Consider the following 27237-nt stretch of genomic DNA (forward strand, 5'->3'; position numbering starts at 1 on the left):
TGAGAAAAGTATCTGGAATGATTTGCTGGCGGATGCTAAAAAACGTAAATGTTTCTTTAATGCGGGTGAAGATCCGAATTTAACTAAAGCTATCTTGAATACCAAGAATGAGCTGGATCAACTTGATGATTTGCTTAATGCCAATAGTGACATTTTTAAAAGCTCTATATGGAAGGTATTTGAATCGCATATTTTGTCATACTGCTATGTAGGTCTCTTTATTTTTCTATTTTTGAGTATTAATGTTTACTTTGCACCGAAATTTTGTCTTTGCATTTACTGCTATTCCCTTGTAGTGCTATTGCATTTTAAGGAGTTGGTGCTAGAAGGTATTAACAACAGGCTTATATACCTCCTTCAACAATTGTGCAGGTTCTTTTCAGTGATAATTTTTTTAAGTCATTTAAAAATCTTCCATCAAAGCGAACAAAGGAGTCGGCCATTGGCGCTTTAATCAAACTTTCCAGTGGAAGCAGACCAAAAAATAGAATAGTGGATTTGGTTTGTGGAAAAACATCTCAGATGTTACAACAATATAAAGTTGGAGATTTTTTTGTTGTTTTTTCAAAGGACATATTGAATTTCACTCAAGTTTTAAGGATATGGGATATACTTCCGTCAGAGGATATTCCTAAGGATATGGGATATTCTCAAGTCTTCAATATATCATGAAACTACAAACTTGTGAATAGCTACTTAAAGCTTTAGCTTCCTATTGTATAAACACTATAAGCAGAACAATACCATTTGAAACTACAAACTTTTCTTCTTTTTCAATACATTACAATCTCGGTCCACCACAAAAAGAGGCCTATTCCCGACCGAACCTTCCTTAAAAAATCAATAAATTATATTGTTTCTCTTAATTTAAACTTTTGAAATATTGTTTCAGAAATATATTTATATTATATTGTTTAAATATATTTTTGCTGGAAAAAAATTTAATAAAAATATATTTCTGAAACAATTATAAGAAACAATATAATTTTTTCTGGAAAAAAAGGTCAACAAAGATACCCCACATATGTTAGGTTTTCGGCCGAGTTTTTTGGGTTATGGACGATTTTAGATTTTTCGGCCGATTTTTTTGGTTTTCATCGATTTTAGGGTTTATAGTTGATTTTAGGGTTTTTGGACGATTTTAAGTTTTTCAGTCGATTTTTTGAGTTTTCGGTCGATTTTAGGGTTTAAAGTCAAATTTTGCGATTTTTGCCGATTTTTTGGGTTTATAGTTGATTTTTTGGATTTTGGCCGATTTTAGGTTTTCGGCCGAGTTTTTTGGCTTTAGGGTCGACTTTGGATTTTTCGGCATTTTTTTAGTTTTTTTGGCCGATTTTTTGGGTTTTCGGTCGATTTTAAGTTTTTCGGCCTATTTGAGGGTTTATATTCAATTTTTGGGATTTTGGCCGATTTTAGGTTTTCGGCCGATTTTTTGGGTTTTCGGTCGATTTTAGGTTTTTCGGCCGATTTTATGGTTTATAGTCGTTTTTTGATATTTTGGCCGATTTTAGGTTTTTCTTCCGATTTTTTGGGTTTTCGGCCGATTTTAGGGTTTATAGTCGATTTTTGGGCTTTTGGCCGATTTTATGTTTTTTCTGCCTATTTTTTGGATTTTCGGCCAATTTAGCGTTTATCGTCGATTTTAGGTTTTTCGGCTAATTTTAGGTTTTACGATCAATTAATAATTTTTAAAAGTTTATAGAGAAAAAGGAATTTCAAATTTTTTGGTTTTAGGTGTCATTTTGAAATTCTCTAAATTTAACTTGAACAAAATACTTCATAAATTTCCATCATTTTGAAAATTCTTCAAATTTTCATCCAAACAATGGAATTCATCTCAAATCATTTGAATTCCCTCAAAACATTACTTTACCTCAAAAAATTCCCTCATCCAAACACACTCTTAGAGTGTTTTAACCCATTGAATGGTTGGAAACATTGTTTTGTTTCAATGATTGATCTTCTTGATAATTGTGTTTCCAATTATGATATGTTCATTGAGAACTTAGAAAACTTAAAAAGCTCTATTTCTATATTATGCATGCATTTACCCAGAAGTTGCATTACGGAACAGAACTTACAAAACTTGGTTTCTCTTGTTCGCGACCTCAAATCATTTCAAGAGCTATTGTTGAAAAATAATAAAGTATCGGAAGAGCTCTCACTGCTGCAAATCAGAACCAATTGTCTGTCTCTATTAAGAACCCTTCAAGTTTCACTTGGTAATCTCAATGTGCCAAATGATATGACTGAAGAGTCAATCAAAAAGTTCTGTTTGCAAACATCTTCATTAATATTTTCAACAGCTTCTAGTTCCTTTATGCTGCACAATGTTGAGATGGAGCCACTCGACATTTTAGTGATAGATGAAGCTGCACAGTTGAAAGAGTGTGAATCATTGATACCTCTACTTCTTCATAACATAAACCATGTCATTCTTGTTGGAGATGAACTCCAGCTACCAGCAATGGTTGAAAGTCGTGTATGTATTCTAAAACTAACCTGTTTTGTTAATTTAGAAATATTTTCACTAATGTTACAAATATTTTCATTGACTATTAATACTATGTTTGTCCTTGATATGTTGCTTTCGGAAGAAGCTTATTTGCGAGGCTGCTTTCGGAAGAAGCTTATTTGCGAGGCTGAGCAAATGGGTCATCCAAATAACTTCCTCAACATACAGTACCGGATGCATCCTGAGATAAGCTCCTTTCCAAATTCAAGATTCTATGCCAATAATATTGATAATGCTCCAAACATTCTCACAGAAAACTACATACATAAATATCTCCCAGAGAAAACGTTTGGTCCATATTCCTTTATAAATATAAGTGGCGGTACCAAAGAATTTGATGATACTCAGAGATGCTGGAAAAACATGGTTGAAGTAGCTGTTGTCATGAAGATAATTAAAAACTGCTTCAGAGGTTTGTGCCTACGTGTGTTCTAATTTTTTTATCAGTTTGAATTTATTTTCTGATGAAAAAAAAAAAAACTTCCTTTTGACTGAAATGATGTAGAATGGGTTGGCTCAAACAAGAATCACCTCGGCATAGGTGTAGTGTCTCTCTATGCTTCCCAAGTTGCCGCAATTCAGGATACGTTGGGACAGAAGTATGATAAACATGGAGGTTTCAAGGTGAAGGTGAAAACAATTGATGGTTTTCAGGGTGGAGAGGAGGACATAGTCATATTTTCAACTGCTGGAACTGAATGCAGTGCTTCATTTGGCTCCAATAACGACAAGAGGACTATGGTTGCTCTTACAAGGGCCAGGTAAAACATACGTGTACGGTTACAATTACATTTGTTTTTGTTCAAAAAATGTTTGCATCAATGTTGTTGCGTTTTTATTTAACAGGTATTGTCTATGGATATTGGGTAATGAGAGTGCTCTCGTAAATGAGAAAAGTATCTGGAATGATTTGCTGGCGGATGCTAAAAAACGTAAATGTTTCTTTAATGCGGGTGAAGATCCGAATTTAACTAAAGCTATCTTGAATGCCAAGAATGAGCTGGATCAACTTGATGATTTGCTTAATGCCAATAGTGACATTTTTAAAAGCTCTATATGGAAGGTATTTGAATCGCATATTTTGTCATACTACTTGGTTGTCATTTTTATTGCTATGTACTTTAGGTTCTTTAATCATTAAGTATGTATGTAGGTCTCTTTATTTTTCTATTTTTGAGTATTAATGTTTACTTTGCACCGAAATTTTGTCTTTGCATTTGCTGCTATCCCCTTGTAGTGCTATTGCATTTTAAGGAGTTGGTGCTAGAAGGTATTAACAACAGGCTTATATACCTCCTTCAACAATTGTGCAGGTTCTTTTCAGTGATAATTTTTTTAAGTCATTTAAAAATCTTCCATCAAAGCGAACAAAGGAGTCGGCCATCAAAGTATTTGATTTTGAGAAGCTTTTGCGGCTTAATTCACTCAACCCACAGTATAATTTAGATGCACAATCTTTTTGTTTGCATCTCATTCTATCCTTGAACATTTAACCTTATAATTCCTTAACCACTTGATTTCTGTACCACAGTGTATCATGTTGTGGTGTAATTCAAGTCAGTTAGTGAGAATGATAGTCTAAGCGTCTCTTGCGATATGCATGTCCCCGTGCCTTTGGCATTTATCGCATTTTAGGACGTGGTCTTTGGCGTCGTCTTGCATAGTCGGCCAATAGTACCCTGCCCTTAGTGTTTTCCTTGCCAAAGAACGTCCACCTATGTCAAAAAAGATATCAAATCCATGATGAAATGTATTGATGATGAGCGTCGGAGCATCTGCAGGTACAGAACCCCCTGCGGTTTCACCGGAGAGGAGCAAAGGACGAACAACCTTACACCGTCGCGGATTGGTTGACTCTGATCAGGTAAGATCAATTATTAATGTCAGATGGTCAAAAACATTTAATTAGATCGATAAGTTGAAGTTTGATTTTATAGAAAAATCATCAGAATCAACATCAGACACAATTTCATAATCATTGATGCAGATCATAAGCATATATGTTATGTTTCAAAAGCTCAGAAGTAAAGATTCAAGTTGCAATTACTAGTTTGAGAAGCTTGCTCACCAAGAATGGCACAAAAGTCAAAGATAACAACTATTTGTTTTCTTGGGCGCCAAGTTGACAAGCAACCATGTTGCCTATATATTCAAATGGATTCTGCACATCAGAACCAAGAGATTCTTAACTGATCAAGATAAAAAAAAAATCGGAATTAAGGTTGAAAAGACCATAAGCAACTGCAAACAGTTTTCAACTTGATAGAAACCAAATCATCCTACAAGGATAAAAACTTGCATTCAAAGCATTCTACAAGCTAAGACTCAAAGATTTCTTCAAATCACTACAAGACTCAAAGTTTATTAATTCTATAGTTTGAGATCATAAACAACTTCAGATCCTCTTTTGTCACTTGTAAACACCTTAAGTAAGGATTAGTGGAGTGTTTATTTAGTCTAGAGAGGCTATGATAAACACATTGTTTATGCCAAGTGTGGCATAGTACAAGCTTGCAACGTCTTGATAGACCAGAAAAGGAACTACGTAGAATTTTGGAGGTTATCTCAGGCACCTCGTGAAACTCTCACAGTTGTGATGGATTCCAATGAAAAAAGACGTGGAAGCAGACAATGAAGGTCTTCCTCGATACCAAGCTTCCTCAAATGAAAATATGCAGTATTCTGCTGATAATCTTAAAATTGATTTCCATGAAGAAAGTGTTGTGCATGATGGTGACATGTCTAAAGTAGTTGTGAAGGTAACAGATGACAACTTCCTCAATATCCATCAACTTATTGATGTCATTTCTATAGACCTAGTCCCAAAAATCAGTGATGAAAATAGGGAAAGGGTTTCATCGATCACTCACGTACCAGCTAGGTCCATAATTTCACAAAACCAACCTTTATATGTGCCTTTTCAATTCATGTCACTCAACCAACCATTGTCAAGCTATGTTCTTGTTGAGAATAATTCAAAGTTAGTTAAAATTGAGTTAGTTTGGTTGTTGCAAAAGCTGTTACTTGCTTTACAAGTAAAACAGAATTAGTTAGTGTGTAGGTTAGTTAGTTGAGTTAACTGCTATGTTAATAAGTAACCATAGTTGGTTAATGCTAACTCATTGGTTTTGTGTATAAAAACCATACTACACCATTGTAAAGATATATCAATTTGATCATTAATGAATTTACCCCTTTCTCTCATTCTTTCTCACAATTTGTTCATTCACATTCATCCATTCATTGTTCATAAGTTCTAACAAACTGGTATCTAGAGCCTCAAGGTTCGTGGCATTAAAGAATTGATCAAGATTCACTGCAATTTGATCAATTAACTCAGGAAGAAGATGACAAGTCAACTAGAAACACTCAGCAACAGTTTTGGTGGGAAATTGCCAATTCTTGATGCAAGCAATTGGGATCGATGGAATAAGCAAATGAAAGTGATATTTGGGTTTCAAGAAGTACAAGATGTGATTGAAACAGCTATCACTGAATTAGCAGCAGATGCAACAGACAATCAGAGGAATGCACATCGTGCATTGAAGAAGAAAGATTTCAAAGCAATGTTCTTCATTCATCAATGTGTTGATTTGGTGAATTTCCAGAAGATTGAGAATGCAACATCAGCTAAGGAATGTTGGGACATTCTTGAGAAAGCACACTCAGGGAATGAGAAGCTGAAGCAGGTTAGATTACAAACTTGGAAAAGGAAATTTGAACTGCTGCAGATGGAAAACAATGAAAGCATTGCAGATTACTTTAACAAGATCACAAACATCACAAATCAGATGAAGAGTTGTGGTGATACTTGTGACAATCAAACCATTGTTGGTAAGGTTATGAGAACTTTATCTCCTAAGTTTGATTATATCACTGTTGCAATAATGGAAACCAAAGATTTGTCAACATTGACATTGGATGAATTACAATGTACACTGGAGTCTCATGAACAAAGAATCATGGAAAGAACAAAAGATAGGGCCACTGACCAAGCATTGCAAGCTCATGCAGAAAAGAAAGGCAATGGCAAATGGAAGGGGAAAGATAAGTCCAAGAAGAATAATAATTCACAAGATAACTCAAAGAAAAACAATGATCAAGCTGAATCTTCATCTCAAGGCACTGCATCAAATCAAGATAAGAAAGGGAAGTTCAATTTGAAAAACATACAGTGCTATAATTGCCAGAAGTTTGGTCACTTTGCAAAAGATTGCAGAGGCAAGAAGGTTCCAAGGTATGGAGGAAAGAATAAGGCTGAAGCACATATTGCTCAGGAAGATAGTGACTCAGAGGTTGATCCAACACTGTACATGGTTACCATTACAGATATTGAAGATGATCAAGAACATTGGTATCTTGACACAGGTTGCAGCAATCACATGACAAGCCATAGAGATTGGCTAATCAACTTCAACAGTTCATCAAAAACTAAAATAAGGTTTGCAGACAATAGAACAATTCCAGCTGAAGGAGTAGGTGATGTGTTGATCAAAGGCAAGAAAGGAAATCAAGCCATCATCACTGGTGTTCTATATGTACCAGACATGAAAACAAATTTACTAAGTTTGGGACAGTTACTAGAGAAGGGATTCATTATGCATATGGAGAATAACATCATGGAAGTGTATGATTCTCAGAACAACACTATTCTGAGAGCCCCTCTATCTCAGAATAGAACATTCCAAGTCACCTTGACTGCAAATCAATCCCAATGTCTGGCTACAATAAAGATCAATGACCAAGCTTGGTTATGGCATCTGAGGTATGGTCATCTGAACTTTAAAAGCTTGAGTTATCTGCAAAACAATGAACTGGTCAATGGATTACCTGCAATTAAGATTCCTAGAGATATATGTCAACATTGCTTGATAGGCAAGCAAGCAAGAAAGTCTTTTGTCAAGAATACTGCAATGAGAGCTAAGCAGGTACTTAATGTAGTATATACAGATGTATGTGGTCCGTTTGACACACTATCTTTAGGAGGAAACAAGTACTTTGTATCATTCATTGATGAATTCAGCAGAATGATGTGGATTCACTTAATGAAGAGCAAAGATGAAGTGCTTCAGAATTTTAAATCATTCAAACTGTTAGTTGAAAAGCAATCAGAAAAGAAGATTAAAATTCTAAGAAGTGATGGTGGTGGTGAATACACCTCAAATGAATTCAAGACATTTTGTTCAGAAAATGGAATTCAGCATGAAATAATAGCTCCATACACTCCTCAACACAATGGAATGGCTGAAAGGAGGAATAGAACTATCATGAATATGACCAGATGCATGCTAAGAGAAAAGAATCTACCTCACAGCTTTTGGGGTGAAGCTGTAGTTACAGCCTGCTATGTTCTGAACAGATGTCCTACAAAGCAAATAGATAAGGTACCAGAAGCAATTTGGTCAGGTCACACACCATCAGTGAAGCATCTTAGGGTATTTGGATGTCTTTGTCACAGACACATACCAGATCAAAAGAGGAAGAAACTTGATGATAAAAGTGAAATGATGATCATGATAGGATATCACACTGCAGGTGCCTATAAACTCTACAATCCAATCACAAAGAAGGTAACCAACAGTAGAGATGTCACTTTTGAAGAAGATAAGAGCTGGGATTGGAATGGAAATACAGCACAAGATAAAAAGTATGTTCCATTTCAGTTACTTGATGAAGAAGCAACTGAAGAAAACACTATGCTAACACCTCCAACAACTGCAAATGAGCCAGTTGTACTAAGAAGATCAGAAAGAGGAGGTATTCCAAACAGAAATCTGCAAGGGTATGAAACAATCCCAGATGACATGATCACACCAGATGGTGATATAGTGCATTTTGCATTATATGTAGACACTGAGCCCTTGACATATCAACAAGCAGCAAAATATGAAGAATGGAGGGGAGCAATGGAGGAAGAAATAGCCTCAATTGAAAAGAACAACACATGGAACTTGGTCCATCTGCCTGCAAACAAGAGGCCTATAGCAGTCAAATGGATATACAAATTGAAATACCTACCTGATGGCACTATAGCAAAGTACAAAGCACGATTGGTTGCCAAAGGATTCCTACAGAAACAAGGTATTGACTTTACTGAAATCTTTGCACCTGTGGCAAGGATTGAAACTGTGAGACTAGTAGTTGCTATTGCAAATCACTTTGACTGGGAATTTGTTCAATTGGATGTCAAGTCTGCATTTCTCAATGGCAAACTTGAGGAGGAAGTATATATTGAACAACCTCAGGGTTTCATAGTTAAAGGAAAGGAAGATAATGTGTTGAAGCTGAACAAAGCATTGTATGGCCTAAAACAAGCACCAAGAGCTTGGAACATGAGAATAGATGAGTTTCTCAGCAAAAATGGATACTCAAAATGCACTGTTGAACATGGAATCTATGTCAAAGGTACATCACAGAATAGACTTTGCATAGTGTGCCTATATGTTGATGACTTACTAATAACTGGCAGCAGTAAAGATGAAGTTAAGAAGCTAACAAGTCTGCTAAGCTCAGAATTTGACATGACCAATTTAGGAGGTTTGAAATATTTTCTTGGGCTGGAATTCACTAAGACAAGTAGTGGTATGCTGATACATCAGAGGAAGTATGCTTCAGATATACTAAAGAGATTCAACATGATGGATTGTAATCCAGCTAACACTCCAATGGAAACTGCATTAAATTTGAATGCTGATGATGAAGGCAAATCTGTGAATAGTACTCACTATAAACAGATGGTAGGAAGCCTTAGATATGCTTGCAATTCAAGGCCAGATATATGTCATAGTGTAGGGATTGTCAGCAGATTTATGCAATCACCTAAACTGTCACATATGCAAGCAGTGAAGAGAATCCTAAGATACCTACAAGGCACAATTGACTATGGTGTTTTGTACACCAAAACAGATGAGAACCAAAAGAAGCTTGTTGGTTATTGTGACTCTGACTGGTCAGGTGATAAAGTTGAAAGAAGAAGCACAATGGGATACATCTTCACATTGTTCAATTGTCCAATCTCATGGAGTTCAAAAAAGCAAAGTGTAGTTGCCTTATCCACATGTGAAGCAGAATACATTTCTGCCTGCAATGCTGCTTGCCAAGGAATCTGGTTACTAGCATTACTGCAGGAAATGAAGATTGATATTGAACAGGAAGTAGAGCTAATGGTTGACAACAAATCAGCCATTAATCTGGCCAAAAACCCTATAGCTCATGGAAGAAGCAAACATATAGAAACAAAGTTTCATTTTTTGAGAGATCAAGTTACAAAGGGGAAGATCAAAATGACTTACTGCAACACAGAAAAGCAAATGGCAGATGTGCTCACTAAGCCATTGAAGATTGATAGATTCAAGGATTTAAGAAGAATGATGAATGTTCAAAGCCTTGAGACTTTGAATTAAAGGGGTGTGTTGAGAATAATTCAAAGTTAGTTAAAATTGAGTTAGTTTGGTTGTTGCAAATGCTGGTACTTGCTTTACAAGTAAAACAGAATTAGTTAGTGTGTAGGTTAGTTAGTTGAGTTAACTGCTATGTTAATAAGTAACCATAGTTGGTTAATGCTAACTCATTGGTTTTGTGTATAAAAACCATACTACACCATTGTAAAGATATATCAATTTGATCATTAATGAATTTACCCCTTTCTCTCATTCTTTCTCACAATTTGTTCATTCACATTCATCCATTCATTGTTCATAAGTTCTAACAGTTCTCCCTACAGACAGTGAAGGGTTTTCAAGACAACAACTGTACCAACCTCTGAGCAACATTAGTGAAACCCACCGCCACTAGAACGACCCGATAAGGTTGTCATTCTGGCGTCTTCACTCACTTTGTCTCTATTGGTTAACACCGCAAAACATTTTCAATGTTACAAACTTCACTCCAACTGTTTGATAAAATGCCACAGTGCCACATAGCTACTTGGAGTGCCATCATCAACATGTGCATGAATAACGAGCAGGTTGTTTGTTGCTTTTGATTTGTTCAAAGACATGCATAGGATGCTGGATGCCTGGTGATTTTGAAGACAAATTCTTTGTGCCGCTCAGTTACTGGAGATGCTTAATCTATATGCAAGTAGATGGACTCATACCACCATCCTATGCATGTTATATATATATATATATATATATATATATATATATATATATATATATATATATATAATATGATCCTTTTAAAAAGTATCTATCAAGCTTAATGAATGTACATTCACTACACCATATTTATCTGAAAATTTAAAAAAAAAAAAAAATTAACAAATGTTGAGAGTGGGATTTGAACCCACGCCCTTTCGGACCAGAACCTTAATCTGGCGCCTTAGACCAACTCGGCCATCTCAACTTTATTGTATTTTTAAATCAATGATATTAGTAAATTAACCGCTAAATACTCCCTCCGCCTAAATATAAGCTCATTTTCAATTCCCTAAACACATGTATTATTATACTCTTTCAAACATTAGGGCTGGGCACAACCAACCCAATCCGATTGAAATCGTTCGGCCCAAACCGAAACAGAGCAATCGGGTCAGTTTCTGTGGAACCGCGGGTTGGAATTGTGTAAACCGTGGATATTAAGGCATTAAATGCGTGGTTTACGGTTGGAAGGTTTCGGCCCATTGCAAACCGAACCGTTATTAATTTATTATTATTATTGTGATTAATTATTATCAAGCATATAGCTACTAACAACATAATCATTTGAAAAAATAAGTAATAAAAAATTTAGATCAAAGATTTAGACAAGATATTTGATAAATAAATAGAAAATAATGGGCTAACATTATGGCTAAGTTCAAAGGCCCAGAAATCGCGGAAAAAAAAAAGTTTGGACAAAAAATGATACAAGTAACATGCAATTGTATTGGGCCAATTTTAATTAAAAATTTGAGAAAAACAAAATTTTTACAAAATGGTTTAAACCTTGAACCGAATCGAAACCGAGTCAACCCGAGAAACCATAAACCGAGTCAACCCGAGAAACCTTAATTGGTTCGATATGGTTATGCATATGTCACCCATCGGTCCGACTGGTTCTAGGGTTTGACCCCGAAACCGAACTGATGCCCAGCCCCCTACTTTGCATTGAAATACGAAAAGTCAACTACAACCACATCTTTTCACAAAGGACAATTTAGTAATTGTAATACCCAAAAATACAAATTTATTATACTACTAATTTTTTTTAATATGCGTGAAAAACTTCAATAGGACCTTATATTAAGGAACAGAGGGTGTATATTTTTAATTAGTTCATATTTTGAAAACTTTTTACAGAACAAAAAGATATTTTATCCTTAAAATAGTCCCTATAAAATGTAAATACGGACTAAAAGTAAATAATTTTTTTGGATAGACTAACTTAAAATCTCGTAATTTTGTTAAGATAAAAAATATATTTAACCTTTAAATTAATTCATCAGATTAATTAATTACCAACAACTTAGTTAATTAAGCCCATTATATTTTCTTTTAAAAACGTTATTTCGATTTTCATTTCTATATTTTCTTAAAATGCTATTTCGATATTACATAATGACTACAGTTGCATAATTGCTACTACAAGCTTTATAAAAATTAAATATTTACACGTGCCTTTAAATTTGTATGTTTTCTTTTTAATTAATGGTGGTTGTTGTCTCTCGTTAAGTCTTTGTGACTTATCATTTTTTTCATAGCCGCCACCTCTCACTTTAACCTAGTTTTTTTCTTCTTCATGATCTATCAAGGAGGGGTGGTTTTAGGGTTAATTTTTTATCCAAAATCACTCCTCATAATTGTTTTTCCTTTTATTCTTTATTTAAATAAGTGATCTTCACATTGATCAAGTTTTTCTTTTGTGTTTTCTTTTTTGTGATTTCGCCGTCTGAGTGCGGCGTTGTGTTGTTCGTCGTCTTGTGCGACGTTTTTGTTGTCCCGTATTGTGCGGTGTTCATTTGATTTCTATTGAAAAGATCGACTTCAGTCAATTACAGATTCAACCAATGATTTGGGCTTCAACGTTGCAGATCCGGAGGCATGGATACTTCGGTGACTTTAACTTTATCATATTATTTGTTGTAGGCATTTTGCTGTTGTATGCTATTAACTCGGATGCTATGAGTTTTGTTCGCAGATTCATCCTTTACGTTTTTAGCGATGTTGATTATGTGGTTGTATTTGATGTAATCTATCAATTTGAATGAATGAATGAATATTATTTTGTTATTGTCAAAAAAAAAAAGTCTTTGTGACTTACTCCTTTATCATTTTTTTTTTCCTTCAGACTCACAGTCACTTGAGTAGCAAGTTTTTAGCAGATATATATAGATTTAACAGTGTCACTCTTTCTAATTCGTTTTTTATATATAAATATCATTTTGCCGTTAAAAAAAAAATTTGCAGCTATATTGGAGTCTAGGAATGTTTTTATTTTGGGATGTACAAATATTAAATATGTAGATCTTGAACTTTTGGCTGATAATGTATGGTAAATGAATCAATGAAGAACTTAACTAGTTTTTGTTTTTGTTAAAAACTATATTTCATTAAGAATTACAAATTGAGAAACATACAAACCCCCTTGCTTTAATACACCTTTATAAATACTATTCTTTACTGCTTTATTTTATTTCATAACCATCATCTTAAATTACAAAGCCATAACTATAAATTGTTGACACTAGAAAAAGGAAAAAAACTAAAAACTAAATATAATTATAGTATGTGTTGTATGCTCTTTGGGCATTTACGGAATCATGTGGGATTTTAATCTTCGTACGTTCCTATAACACAACATTTACAATTATATACTATACACTTAACTAGCAAATATGATGGGCACATAGTTCTTGGACAATCAAAATCATTATAACATTGTTTACGTCGACGAATACCTGTAAAAATTCGAATTAAAGAACGTAAATAAAATGAAAAAAAAAGTATTGTATAAGAAGTAAAGAAAAAAATTATATTTAAGGATGATAAATAAATGATTTACCTTCAACGTTCCTTGCAACAAGAAATAATGAAAGAAAAATAATGATAACATTAACAAGCTTGACAATTTGAGCCATATTTTTCCCTCTTGCATGTAAAAAAATAATTTTATCACTTTATAATTTATAACATTTATCTTTTTTTTTTTGTTTTGTTGATATAGATGGGAGCATAAACCAAAGTTGATCCTCTTTTTACATCACTTAAATAGATTTTAGCGATTATAAAATTGTAAGAAACACTTCTTAAAATTAGAATGTTTATTAAATGTCTCTTAAGTATATTAATGTGTTGTGTTTGACTTTAACCCACTTAATAAAAATGTCATATAAAATAACAATCATAATTCATTATTATGTTTATTAAATTTCTGTGTATAACCTTTCACAATAAGAAAGTGAAAATCACAAAAGATAAATGATATTGTTGGACAATATATTTACTGTATATGCTTACCATGAGTGTGTTGTTGAATAAAGTTAACTGCCAAGTGAGTCAACTGTTTGACATGAGTAAACTAGCAAATGTGGTGCATTATCCACGTACGATACCTACATGTAACTCCTAGGCGATAATTACTTTATATACTTAAATTTCAAGTTCATCAATAATTCTTCAATAGAGCATGATGTTAAGAAATCTCACATTCTGAGATGCCCTGAAGATGTGTACATAAAGTAAGTTGGTTTTGTAAGGTTAAGTTAAACCAAATACTAAATTCTAAAATGATATCAGAGTTTTTTCATGATTCATTGGATTATCTGCTATCAAGTTTCTGATTGGACCGTCCATTATTTATAAAGTAGAGGACAGTTCAAATAAAGAAAATGCAAGCTATGCAAAAAAGGATTTCAATCATTTTCTTAGCCGTATACTTGGATTAATGAAAATGCATATAGGAACAACCCATGTTTCTAAGTTCTACTATCTAACATTTTTTACCGTTCAAAAATTATTAATAAGAGAAAATGAAATAAATATTAGTGGTACTTTACCCACAGCCTTAAAATTATAGTGTAGATACATCAAACCTATGTATAATGAATTTAAAAAATAAATATTTTCTTATAATAAAAATCGAAGTATTAGCTAAAGTTACTACGCCGGCCAAATCCATTAGGTAATTTTTGTTGGGTCATGAGGGGGCAGCCGTGGGATCATCCACATTGGGTTGAAGAACCACTCTACAAGTGAGTTGAACACCACACTTTAACCCAAAACCTTACGGTGTTAGATTTATGAGTCTTCTCACTTCAAAAGTGTTCAACCTCCACTTTTCTAAGCAATATGAGACTTAACTCACACGCACAACAATCTCCCCCTCAAATGTGAGTCCTCAAATTTATTATGCACCCCCTCAAGCGAAAACTTTTTCAGCTACACTACACTTGCACCACTGTTGCTGCTGCTCAACGAGACACGCTGTCTGACCACCTTTGTTGGGATAGATTTCCAATAGGTCATAAAACCACCACCAAAAGGCGGTGGGTGCAAAAAGTCAATTTTCCAAATTCTTGGGCAAGCATAGCTAGGTGTTACTACTGTCGCAAACAAGTCAGAAACTCACTCTTTTAGTTGTATTGTATAGACTGATACCACCCCGTAGTGGTGTACTGTTGTCTGTTGCTCCCATAGTAGTGTGAAAATCAATAATTTTTTTTTGAATGACAAATATAATTTTATATATATAATAAATTGATATAAAAGATACATAAAATAGTCCCAAAAGGAGGTATAAGAAATACAAAGTCCCCAAAGAAAAGAAAAAATACAATGAAAACAAACAAAGAAAACTCCTAAGCCACTAGGTTTGGTCTAGTAGTGAGAGATTTGAGTAATATGTAGGAGGTCTTAAATTCGATCCTCTCTAACTTTATTGTAACAAAAAAAAAAGAGAGAGAAAACTCCTAAGTCAAAAAAGAGAAACATAGCAGAAATCTAGAAAAGAAGGAAAATCAATAAATCATTGAACTCGTCTCTTCATTTCATGTACTCCCCATAGTTTTTAATAGTTCCCGTACGGATACTAAGTGGCACGAAATTAAGGTCCTCTACTGTAATTCGTACCATAACTCTTGCAATTTTATTCTATGTTTTTTTTTTTTTTTTTTACTTTCCCAGTCTTAAATTTTATGTTTTTATTTTATTATTTTGCAACTGCTGCTTACCATGTTTATGTGTGAGTAGTTTTTCTTCTTTTTAAGATTATAGAAAGTAATCCAAGAATATTTTCCGTAATACATTATTTTATGCTTTTATTGTTGGAATTTTTTAACAACTTTTTTTCGTATCATATATATTGTATTTATTTATAAATCTTAAAACAACAAACCAAAGGACTGAGAGGAGTTCCGAACCATATATTTTCCATGTAATATATGTGCTTGAGGTGATATAAAATTTTGGTTGATAAACAACATGCAAGAACGTGATATAGAAATATATTTTTATGATGAAATCCATAGTTCTGGGATATATTTATTTTATTATATTATATTTTTATAAAAACAAAGCAAATCCTTAAATCTCCAACAATTCTCAATTTCTTTAAACTAAACCTAAAGAAACCTATATCTTCGTTTCTTTACAAGCCTCTGTGAGATTTATCAATACTTTTTATTACAACAATAGAACCGTGCACTTGCGGCCGATCAAAAAATCAACACTTAAGTTTTACTTTGAGTTAATGGATTGATGAAGAACATGAGTTTGGGGTACCTTAAAGATTGTTGGGTTCTAGTGGAGTGTACTTCTGACACCGCTTTGTTTTTCTTAACTTTCTCTTATAACTTTTTCATTTTTATATATAATACGTTTGTCATTTCTTAACTTTCTTTTATACCTTTCTCTTATGCGCGGAAAAATCCTTCGGTAACCATATATTTTTTTAATCTACTTATTAACTTTTAGAGTGAAAATTCATTTTGGCCTCTCACAAATTTCCGACGGGACAATTTTCTCCAAACAAAAATAAAACTCAACTTAGTTCATGATATTTTCATATTAGGACAAACTAGTCCCTAATTTGATATATACTTGGCGCATTATAATTTTTCTTGCAAATTTGGAAGAAAATTTTCCTTCGGATTTTTCCGAGGATTTGTAAAATAAACTATCGTATTTAATTAAAAATAAATTAGATTTAGAGCAAAATAAATTTAATCGTTGTAGAAATTAAAGTAAAAATTGTTATTCTGTTATCTTCGCAGTAAGTAATACCTCCGGAATTAACTATATGGATTTACTAAACAGGTTTGATGCAAGAGAGTAACCGTGTGGATTTTCATTATCAAATATAGTTGTTACTTGCGGATTTTTTTTTGAAAAATCAAAATCTGCAAGAAATTACTTCTTCTTGGTGGTGAATTCCGCAGCAAAAGTCTTAGGAATGCCTGCGGATTATTTTCATATATAAAAATGCAAACACAAGATCTCTAGCATACTATCCAAACTCCTCACCACTAGACCAAATATAGTGGCAAAGTTTTTCTAGTAGCGGTTGTTGATATTAGAAAAAGAAAGAAAAATGAAAATTATTGAATACAAACACAATAATTAAATAACATCTCATAGAATACTATTGTAGTGTGTATGTGTAGCTCATGGATATCTGGCACTAGGAATCATGTGGGAGCATGGATGTTCCAATTAGTAACACACACACATTGTTTTCTAATACACTGCAACAGCTTAGTAATTGGGCACATAGTTCTTGGACAATCAGATTCAGTAAAACATTTTCTACCTGCAAAAATTAGAATAAAAGAATGTAATTAAAATAGATAAAATATTGTAGAAGAAGTAAAGAAATATATTTGAAAATGATAAACAAATGACTTTTCACTTTTTTGACCAAATAGATAAATAAATATCTTACCTACAACATTCGTTGCAACAAGGAATAAGAAAAGAAAGATAATAATAATAATATTAACAAACTTGACAATTGCAGCCATATATATTTTCCCTTTTTGCATATAACATAATTTTATCACTTTATAATTAATTTATAAAGTTCATCCTCTTATTACATCAATTAAATAGATTTTAGCCTTATGGATTTGCAAGAAACACTTCTTAAAATAAGAGTATTTTGTAAACGTCTTTTAATTACATTAAAGTGTTGTGTTTAACTTTTAACCCACTTAGCCAAAAAGTAACATAAAAAACTTACTAATTATAAGAATTTCTTATTATATTTACTAAATTTCCATTATATTATAACCTTTCATGGCAAGAAAAAGACAGTGTATATTGTTGGACAACCTATTTTCTATATTATCGTTAAGAAATCTATTTTCTAAAGTCACAATTTGATTTCTATGACGTCGACCTTTGATGCATGCTAGAATGAAAGAAGCGAGTATTAGAGTCTCCTTGAAACCATTTCGTTTTGGATTTTTGGTTAAGAATGCTTTGTAGTGTAGCTGCTCCCAAAAATTCTTAACCAACTCATTAGGATATATTAGTTGTATTTGAAGCAAGATTCCCGTTCACAAGCAACTCCTCTACCTCATTTAACTCCTTCACGGTCTTATCAATTTTAAGATTCAAAATACCGAAAACCTCCAAATTCCAAACCTTCATTTTTTTCATCTTTTCGTTTATAACAAAAACCTTCTTGGGTTCAAATCCGTTAATTAAATCCCACTCTCAACGTTTGTTGATTTTTTATTTTTTTATTTTCTATTTTCAGATAAGTATGGTGTCTAGTGCATGTACCATTCATTAAGTTATATTGGAGAATATAATTTAATTTATATGCATAGTTAGTGTAAAGTTATTTTACACATGCGTCCAACAATATACTGACACATCATGTATGGTAATTAAAAACACATGATGTGTCACATTCATTAAATGATGTGGCAACACATCATTAGATGTATGTGTGAAAAATCTTTACACCGACGATGCACAACAATTAAACTCTGAATATTGAGTATCTGCAGCTATATTGGAGTCTAGAGTAAAGGTTCACTTTGATGGAAGTCCATAGGTTGAGATAGGAAATCAATGATATGGTATCTTTGTGATTGTAATCATGTTGATTATAATAAAAGAAGTCCTTTGAAAAGGGTACTGGACATGATTAGTTATTAGGTTAATAGTGAATAAGTATAAAAATAGTACTGTGTTATTTTCCTTTCCCTTTACTTATTTATTTTTTTTATGTTCTTCATGGTTTAACAGATGAGATGAAAATATGTATTGTTATAATATTTTTATTAAATAAAGTAAATTTTTATTAAAGTTTATTGACGTTTCACTTGTTTTATTTATTTGTGTTAATTAGAGATAAATCAAGAGAATTTGAAGAAAAGAGTGAATTTTATACATATTATGATTATGATGTTTTGAAGTCCTCCAAGACTGTTGGGAAAAACAGACATAAAGAAAATAAAATAACGCAATCACAATACAAGAATATAATGTGGAAACCCCAAAACGGAGAAAAAACCACGGTCGTTATCTAAATCGACAACCAGATAATAAACACTATGTGAAAATTGTTACAACACATAGACTTCACTCTCAACCACCTCATGCCCTAGTACACCCACACTCTCCAACACTTCATTGTTCTAAGCAATGTAAGACTTCTCCAATATAATTTTCTTAACATTTTTTCCTCCGTTAGCAATGTGGGACTTACATTGCAATCAACCCCAACAAAAACTTGATTTATGGTAGTTGGAAAATTAGTAAATAATTAAATTATTTACTAAGTAAAAGAAAAGACCGATAAGACCCAGTTGTGGTGTGTTGCGCCCATAGTAGTGTGAAAATTATTTATAAATCATATATTTGCTATTAAATAAAAAAAGTAGTGTGAGAATTAGTAAATAATTGAATTATTTCATGTACTCATGCAAATAATCCCTTATGAATATTGGGTGACACGAAATTAAGGTCCTCCTTTGTAATTCGTACCATAACTCTTGCAATTTTATTCTAAGTTTTCTTTACTTTCCCTATCTTTAGTTTTGTGTTTTTATTTTATTTTGCAGTTATTTACCATGTTTATGTATGAGTAGTTTTCCTTCTTATTAGGATTATAGAAAGTAATCAGAGAATATTTTCCGTAATAAATTTGTTCATGCTTTTATTGTTCGAATTTTTAAACAAATTTTATTCATATCATATATATTGTATTTATTTATAAATCTTAGAACATCAAACCAAAGAACTGAGAGGTGCAGAAGTTGATGCTCCAAACCATATATTTTCCTTGTAACGTGTGCTTGAGGTGTTGGGAAGTCTGGGGGAGCTTCGGAGAAATAACGGACCAATGCTTCAGGACTTGACAATCAACCCCAACATGATCGTAATATAGAATTTAAGTCGATAAACATCGTAAGCAAGAAAGTGAGCCTCGAAAGTGAGAGTTGTGTTATTTTAGGATTTGCTTATGCAAGTTGCTTATTAATTACATCGAGTTGACAAGCAAAGATAACAACTATTTGTTTTCTTGGGCGCCAAGTTGACAAGCAACCATGTTGCCTATATATTCAAATGGATTCTGCACATCAGAACCAAGAGATTCTTAACTGATCAAGATAAAAAAAATTCGGAATTAAGGTTGAAAAGACCATAAGCAACTGCAAACAGTTTTCAACTTGAAAGAAACCAAATCATCCTACAAGGATAAAAACTTGCATTCAAAGCATTCTACAAGCTAAGACTCAAAGATTTCTTCAAATCACTACAAGACTCAAAGTTTATTAATTCTATAGGTTGAGATCATAAACAACTTCAGATCCTCTTTTGTCACTTGTAAACACCTTAAGTAAGGATTAGTGGAGTGTTTATTTAGTCTAGAGAGGCTATGATAAACACATTGTTTATGCCAAGTGTGGCATAGTACAAGCTTGCAACGTCTTGATAGACCAGAAAAGGAACTACGTAGAATTTTGGAGGTTATCTCAGGCACCTCGTGAAACTCTCACAGTTGTGATGGATTCCAATGAAAAAAGACGTGGAAGCAGACAATGAAGGTCTTCCTCAATACGAAGCTTCCTCAAATGAAAATATGCAGTATTCTGCTGATAATCTTAAAATTGATTTCCATGAAGAAAGTGTTGTGCATGATGGTGACTGACATGTCTAAAGTAGTTGTGAAGGTAACAGATGACAACTTCCTCAATATCCATCAACTTATTGATGTCATTTCTATAGACCTAGTCCCAAAAATCAGTGATGAAAATAGGGAAAGGGTTTCATCGATCACTCACGTACCAGCTAGGTCCATAATTTCACAAACCCAACCTTTATATGTGCCTTTTCAATTCATGTCACTCAACCAACCATTGTCAAGCTATGTTCTCCCTACAGACAGTGAAGGGTTTTCAAGACAACAACTGTACCAACCTCTGAGCAACATTAGTGAAACCCACCGCCACTAGAACGAACCGATAAGGTTGTCATTCTGGCGTCTTCACTCACTTTGTCTCTATTGGTTAACACCGCAAAACATTTTCAATGTTACAAACTTCACTCCAACTGTTTGATAAAATGCCACAGTGCCACATAGCTACTTGGAGTGCCATCATCAACATGTGCATGAATAATGAGCAGGTTGTTTGTTGCTTTTGATTTGTTCAAAGACATGCATAGGATGCTGGATGCCTGGTGATTTTGAAGACAAATTCTTTGTGCCGCTCAGTTGCTGGAGATGCTTAATCTATATGCAAGTAGATGGACTCATACCACCATCCTATGCATGTTATATATAATATGATCCTTTTAAAAAGTATCTATCAAGCTTAATGAATGTACATTCACTACACCATATTTATCTGAAAATTAAAAATAAAAAAAAATTAACAAATGTTGAGAGTGGGATTTGAACCCACGCCTTTCGGACCAGAACCTTAATCTGGCGCCTTAGACCAACTCGGCAATCTCAACTTTATTGTATTTTTAAAACAATGATGTTAGTAAATTAACTGCTAAATACTCCCTCCGCCTAAATATAAGCTCATTTTCAATTCCCTAAACACATGTATTATTATACTCTTTCAAACATTAGGGCTGGGCACAACCAACCCAATCCGATTGAAACCGTTCGGCCCAAACCGAAATAGAGCATTCGGGTCGGTTTCTGTGGAACCGCGGGTTGGAATTGTGTAAACCGTAGATATTAAGGCATTAAATGCGTGATTTACGGTTGGAAGGTTTCGGCCCATTGCAAACCGAACCGTTATTAATTTATTATTATTATGATTAATTATTATCAAGCATATAGCTAATAACAACATAATCATTTGAAAAAATAAGTAATAAAAAATTTAGACCAAAGATTTAGACAAGATATTTGGATAAATAAATAGAAAATAATGGACTAACAATATGGCTAAGTTCAAAGGCCCAGAAATCGGGGAAATAAAAAAGTTTGGACAAAAAATGATACAAGTAACATGCAATTGTATTGGGCCAATTTTAATTAAAAATTTGAGACAAACAATATTTTTAAAAAATGGTTTAGACCTTGAACCGATTCGAAACCGAGTCAACCCGAGAAACCATAAACCGACCAAACCGAGTATTTAATTGGTTTGATATGGTTATGCATATGTCACCCATCGGTCCGACTGGTTTTAGAGTTTGACCCCGAAACCGAACCGATGCCCAGCCCCCTACTTTGCATTGAAATACGGAAAGTCAACTACAACCACATCTTTTCTCAAAGGACAATTTAGTAATTGTAATACCCAAAAATACAAATTTATTATACTACTAACTTTTTTTAATTTGCGTGAAAAACTTTAATAGGACCTTATATTAAGGAACAGAGGTGTATATTTTTAATTAGTTCATATTTTGAAAACTTTTTACAGAACAAAAAGATATTTTATCCTTAAAATAGTCCCTATAAAATGTAAATACGGACTTAATTAAAGTAAATAATTTTTTTGGATAGACTAACTTAAAATCTCGTAATTTTGTTAAGATAAAAAATATATTTAACCTTTAAATTAATTCATCAGATTAATTAATTACCAACAACTTAGTTAATTAAGCCCATTATATTTTCTTTTAAAAACGTTATTTCGATTTTCATTTCTATATTTTCTTAAAATGCTATTTCGATATTACATAATGACTACAGTTGCATAATTGCTACTACAGTCTAGGAATGTTTTTATTTTGGGATGTACAAATATTAAATATGTAGATCTTGAACTTTTGGCTGATAATGTATGGTAAATGAATCAAAAGAACTTAACTAGTTTTTGTTTTTGTTAAAAACTATATTTCATTAAGAATTACAAATTGAGAATCATACAAACCCCCTTGCTTTAATACACCTTTATAAATAGTATTTGTTGGGTCATCACGAGGGGGCAGCCGAGGATCATCCACATTGGGCTTAAGAACAACTCTACAAGTGAGTTGGACACCACACTCTTACCCAAAACCTTAAGGTGTTAGGTTTATGGGTCATCTCACTTATAAAGTGTTCAACCTCCACTTTTCTAAGCAATGTGGGACTTAACCACTCACACTTGCTACAACAATCTCCCCCTCAAGTGTGAGTCCATCCACTCTTGGATATGCTCCCCCTCAAGCGGAAGTTTTCTTCATCCTACACTTGTACCGCCGTAAGCCACACTGCTCCACGGGACTCGCCGCCTGACCACCTTTGTCAGGAAGACTTTCGATACAAGGAGCCAGTTCAACCCTTCGTCGAACCATCGGCTCTGATACCACTGTTGGGTCATCACGAGGGGGCAGCCGGGGATCATCCACATTGGGCTTAAGAACAACTCTACAAGTGAGTTGGACACCACACTCTTACCCAAAACCTTAAGGTGTTAGATTTATGGGTCATCTCACTTATAAAGTGTTCAACCTCCACTTTTCTAAGCAATGTGAGACTTAACCACTCACACTTGCTACAACAGTATTCTTTACTGCTTTATTTTATTTCATAACCATCATCTTAAATTACAAAGCCATAACTATAAATTGTTGACGCTAGAAAAAGGAAAAAAACTAAAAACTAAATATAATTATAGTATGTGTTGTATGCTCTTTGGGCATTTACGGAATCATGTGGGATTTTAATCTTCGTACGTTCCTATAACACAACATTTACAATTATATACTATACACTTAACTAGCAAATATGATGGGCACATAGTTCTTGGACAATCAAAATCATTATAACATTTTTTACGTCGACGAATACCTGTAAAAATTCGAATTAAAGAACGTAAATAAAATGAATAAAAAAAAGTATTGTATAAGAAGTACATGATAAATAAATGATTTACCTTCAACGTTCCTTGCAACAAGAAATAATGAAAGAAAAATAATGATAACATTAACAAGCTTGACAATTTGAGCCATATTTTTCCCTCTTGCATGTAAAAAAATAATTTTATCACTTTATAACATTTATCTTTTTTTTTTGTTTTGTTGATATAGATGGGAGCATAAACCAAAGTTGATCCTCTTTTTACATCACTTAAATAGATTTTAGCGATTATAAAATTGTAAGAAACACTTCTTAAAATTAGAATATTTATTAAATGTCTCTTAAGTATATTAATGTGTTGTGTTTGACTTTAACCCACTTAATAAAAATGTCATATAAAATAACAATCATAATTCATTATTATGTTTATTAAATTTCTGTTGTATAACCTTTCACAATAAGAAAGTGAAAATCACAAAAGATAAATAATATTGTTGGACAATATATTTACTGTATATGCTACCATGAGTGTGTTGTTGAATAAAGTTAACTGCCAAGTGTGGTGCACTAAATGTGATTGAGTCAACTGTTTGACATGAGTAAACTAGCAAATGTGGTGCATAATAATGCATTATCCACGTACGATACCTACATGTAACTCCTAGGCGATAATCACTGTTTGTCAGAAACTGACTCTTTTAATTGAGGACTGTTATATAAGCACAAAATTTGGGCATAAAATTGACACATATTTTTATCACTTACATGCAGGGATTGATCTAGAAATTCATCATACCGGGGCTGATTTTTTTTTTAATAATAAATAATAGAGTTAAATATATTTTTTATCTTTATAAAATAACGAGTTTTAATATTTAGTCATATTAAATTTTAACTGAAAATATCCTCTAAAATTTTGTAGTTTGGTAAGAATAGTCTCTATTTTTAAATATTTTTACAAAAAATTGATACTTTTAGTCCTCAAAACAATTGCTATAAAATACAAATATGGACTAAAAGTAAATTTTTTGAAGGACAAAACTTAAAACCTCTTAATTTTATAAAGACAAAAAATATATTAAACTCAATCTGTTTCCCAGGTAGCCCTTAGTTGAGGAGTCACTTTGCAACCTAGAGGTACTTGGTTCGAAATTTGGCATTAGCAAAAAAATATATTTAAATCAAAATTATAAGATAAAATCACAATAATTTATTTAGAAACACATAAAACAAGAGTGGGTAAATTAAGAGGTGTCATTAACAACTCATACATTAAAAGTTATACATATTAAACATATATATGCTTGGGGGAGGGTGGGTTGGAGCCCTTGCTTGCACCCCCTTGGGTCCCTCTCTGCTCACATGCACGGAAATCGATGCATGCAAATAATATTAAAAAAACTAAAAATATATATTTGCTGTATTTTTGTTTGAAAATTGTATTAGAATAACATTTTCCTTTTTAATTGTACAGTAGACTTATACCACCCGGTAGTGCTGTACTGTTGCTCCCATAGTACTGTTGTCCACAAAGAAAATAAAAAAATACAATGAAAACAAGAATTTTTTTTCTACCCTTACAATTATCTTTTTACCCCATCATATTTTAAAATATTCTCATTCTACCATTATATATTATGTTGGTATGTTAAACGTGTGCTGATATGTTAAAACTGCATCAAAAATGTGTTGATATGTTAAAAATGTGCTGATACGTATGTTAATTAAAATGTGTTGATATGTTAAAGTGTGACTTATAAGCCTTCAAGTTTGACTAAGCTAGACAACATGAATGGTCACCTACAAAAGCAGCTCAGCATTTGTCTTAAATTTTATTCTATGTGTTTTTTTTTTTTTTTACTTTCCCTGTCTTAAATTTTATGTTTTTATTTTATTATTTTGCAACTGCTGCTTACCATGTTTATGTGTGAGTAGTTTTTCTTCTTTTTAAGATTACAGAAAGTAATCCAAGAATATTTTCCGTAATACATTATTTTATGCTTTTATTGTTGGAATTTTTTAACAACTTTTATTCGTATCATATATATTGTATTTATTTATAAATCTTAAAACATCAAACCAAAGGACTTAGAGGAGTTCCGAACCATATATTTTCCATGTAATATATGTGCTTGAGGTGATATAAAAACTTTGGTTGATAAAATCCGTAGTTCTGGGATATATTTATTATATTATATTTTTATAAAAACAAAACAAATCATTAAATTTCCAACAATTCTCAACTTCTTTAAACTAAACCTAAAGAAACCTATATTTCGTTTCTTTACAAGCCTCTGTGAGATTTATCAATACTTTTTATTACAACAATAGAACCGTGCACTTGCGGGACAAACTAGTCCCTAATTTGATATATATATACTTGGCGCATTATAATTTTTCTTGCAAATTTGGAAGAAAATTTTCCTTCGGATTTTTCCGAGGATTTGTAAAATAAACTATCGTATTTAATTAAAAATAAATTAGATTTAGAGCAAAATAAATTTAATTGTTGTAGAAAGTAAAAATTGTTATTTTGTTATCTTCGCAAAAAATGCAAGTACATTCGTAGGAATGGCCGCAGTAAGTAATACCTCCGGAATTAACTATATGGATTTACTAAACAGGTTTGATGCAAGAGAGTAACCGTGTGGATTTTCATTATCAAATATAGTTGTTACTTGCGGATTTTTTTTTGAAAAATCAAAATCTGCAAGAAATTACTTCTTCTTGGTGGTGAATTCCGCAGCAAAAGTCTTAGGAATGCCTGCGGATTATTTTCATATATAAAAATGCAAACACAAGATCTCTAGCATACTATCCAAACTCCTCACCACTAGACCAAATATAGTGGCAAAGTTTTTCTAGTAGCGGTTGTTGATATTAGAAAAAGAAAGAAAAATGAAAATTATTGAATACAAACACAATAATTAAATAACATCTCATAGAATACTATTGTAGTGTGTATGTGTAGCTCATGGATATCTGGCACTAGGAATCATGTGGGAGCATGGATGTTCCAATTAGTAACACACACACATTGTTTTCTAATACACTGCAACAGCTTAGTAATTGGGCACATAGTTCTTGGACAATCAGATTCAGTAAAACATTTTCTACCTGCAAAAATTAGAATAAAAGAATGTAATTAAAATAGATAAAATATTGTAGAAGAAGTAAAGAAATATATTTGAAAATGATAAACAAATGACTTTTCACTTTTTTGACCAAATAGATAAATAAATATCTTACCTACAACATTCGTTGCAACAAGGAATAAGAAAAGAAAGATAATAATAATAATATTAACAAACTTGACAATTGCAGCCATATATATTTTCCCTTTTTGCATATAACATAATTTTATCACTTTATAATTAATTTATAAAGTTCATCCTCTTATTACATCAATTAAATAGATTTTAGCCTTATGGATTTGCAAGAAACACTTCTTAAAATAAGAGTATTTTGTAAACGTCTTTTAATTACATTAAAGTGTTGTGTTTAACTTTTAACCCACTTAGCCAAAAAGTAAC

General features: G+C 32.6%; 2 long non-coding RNA genes and 2 other non-coding genes across 5 annotated transcripts; all 4 read right to left on the reverse strand.

The window, feature by feature from the left end:
• Positions 1–10783: 10783 nt before the first annotated feature.
• Positions 10784–10864, reverse strand: TRNAL-AAG. Its single transcript has one exon. It is a non-coding gene; the product is annotated as a tRNA-Leu (tRNA).
• A 5810-nt stretch (positions 10865–16674) lies between these two features.
• Positions 16675–27210, reverse strand: LOC123913159. Of its 2 annotated transcripts, XR_006811583.1 has the most exons (3): positions 26954–27124; positions 26296–26821; positions 16675–16719 (listed from the first exon to the last, which is right to left on the reverse strand). It is a non-coding gene; the product is annotated as an uncharacterized LOC123913159 (long non-coding RNA). The 2 variants fall into 2 exon arrangements; XR_006811582.1 differs by lacking the exon at positions 16675–16719 and having other exon boundaries at positions 26585–26821; positions 26954–27210.
• On the reverse strand, positions 17009–17634 carry LOC123913160. Its single transcript, XR_006811584.1, has 2 exons — positions 17378–17634; positions 17009–17245 (listed from the first exon to the last, which is right to left on the reverse strand). It is a non-coding gene; the product is annotated as an uncharacterized LOC123913160 (long non-coding RNA).
• Positions 21332–21411, reverse strand: TRNAL-AAG. The gene has a single exon. It is a non-coding gene; the product is annotated as a tRNA-Leu (tRNA).
• Positions 27211–27237: the final 27 nt, after the last annotated feature.

Source organism: Trifolium pratense, linkage group LG3 (genome assembly GCF_020283565.1).
Source record: "Trifolium pratense cultivar HEN17-A07 linkage group LG3, ARS_RC_1.1, whole genome shotgun sequence".
In the NCBI taxonomy this organism is placed as follows: domain Eukaryota; kingdom Viridiplantae; phylum Streptophyta; class Magnoliopsida; order Fabales; family Fabaceae; genus Trifolium; species Trifolium pratense.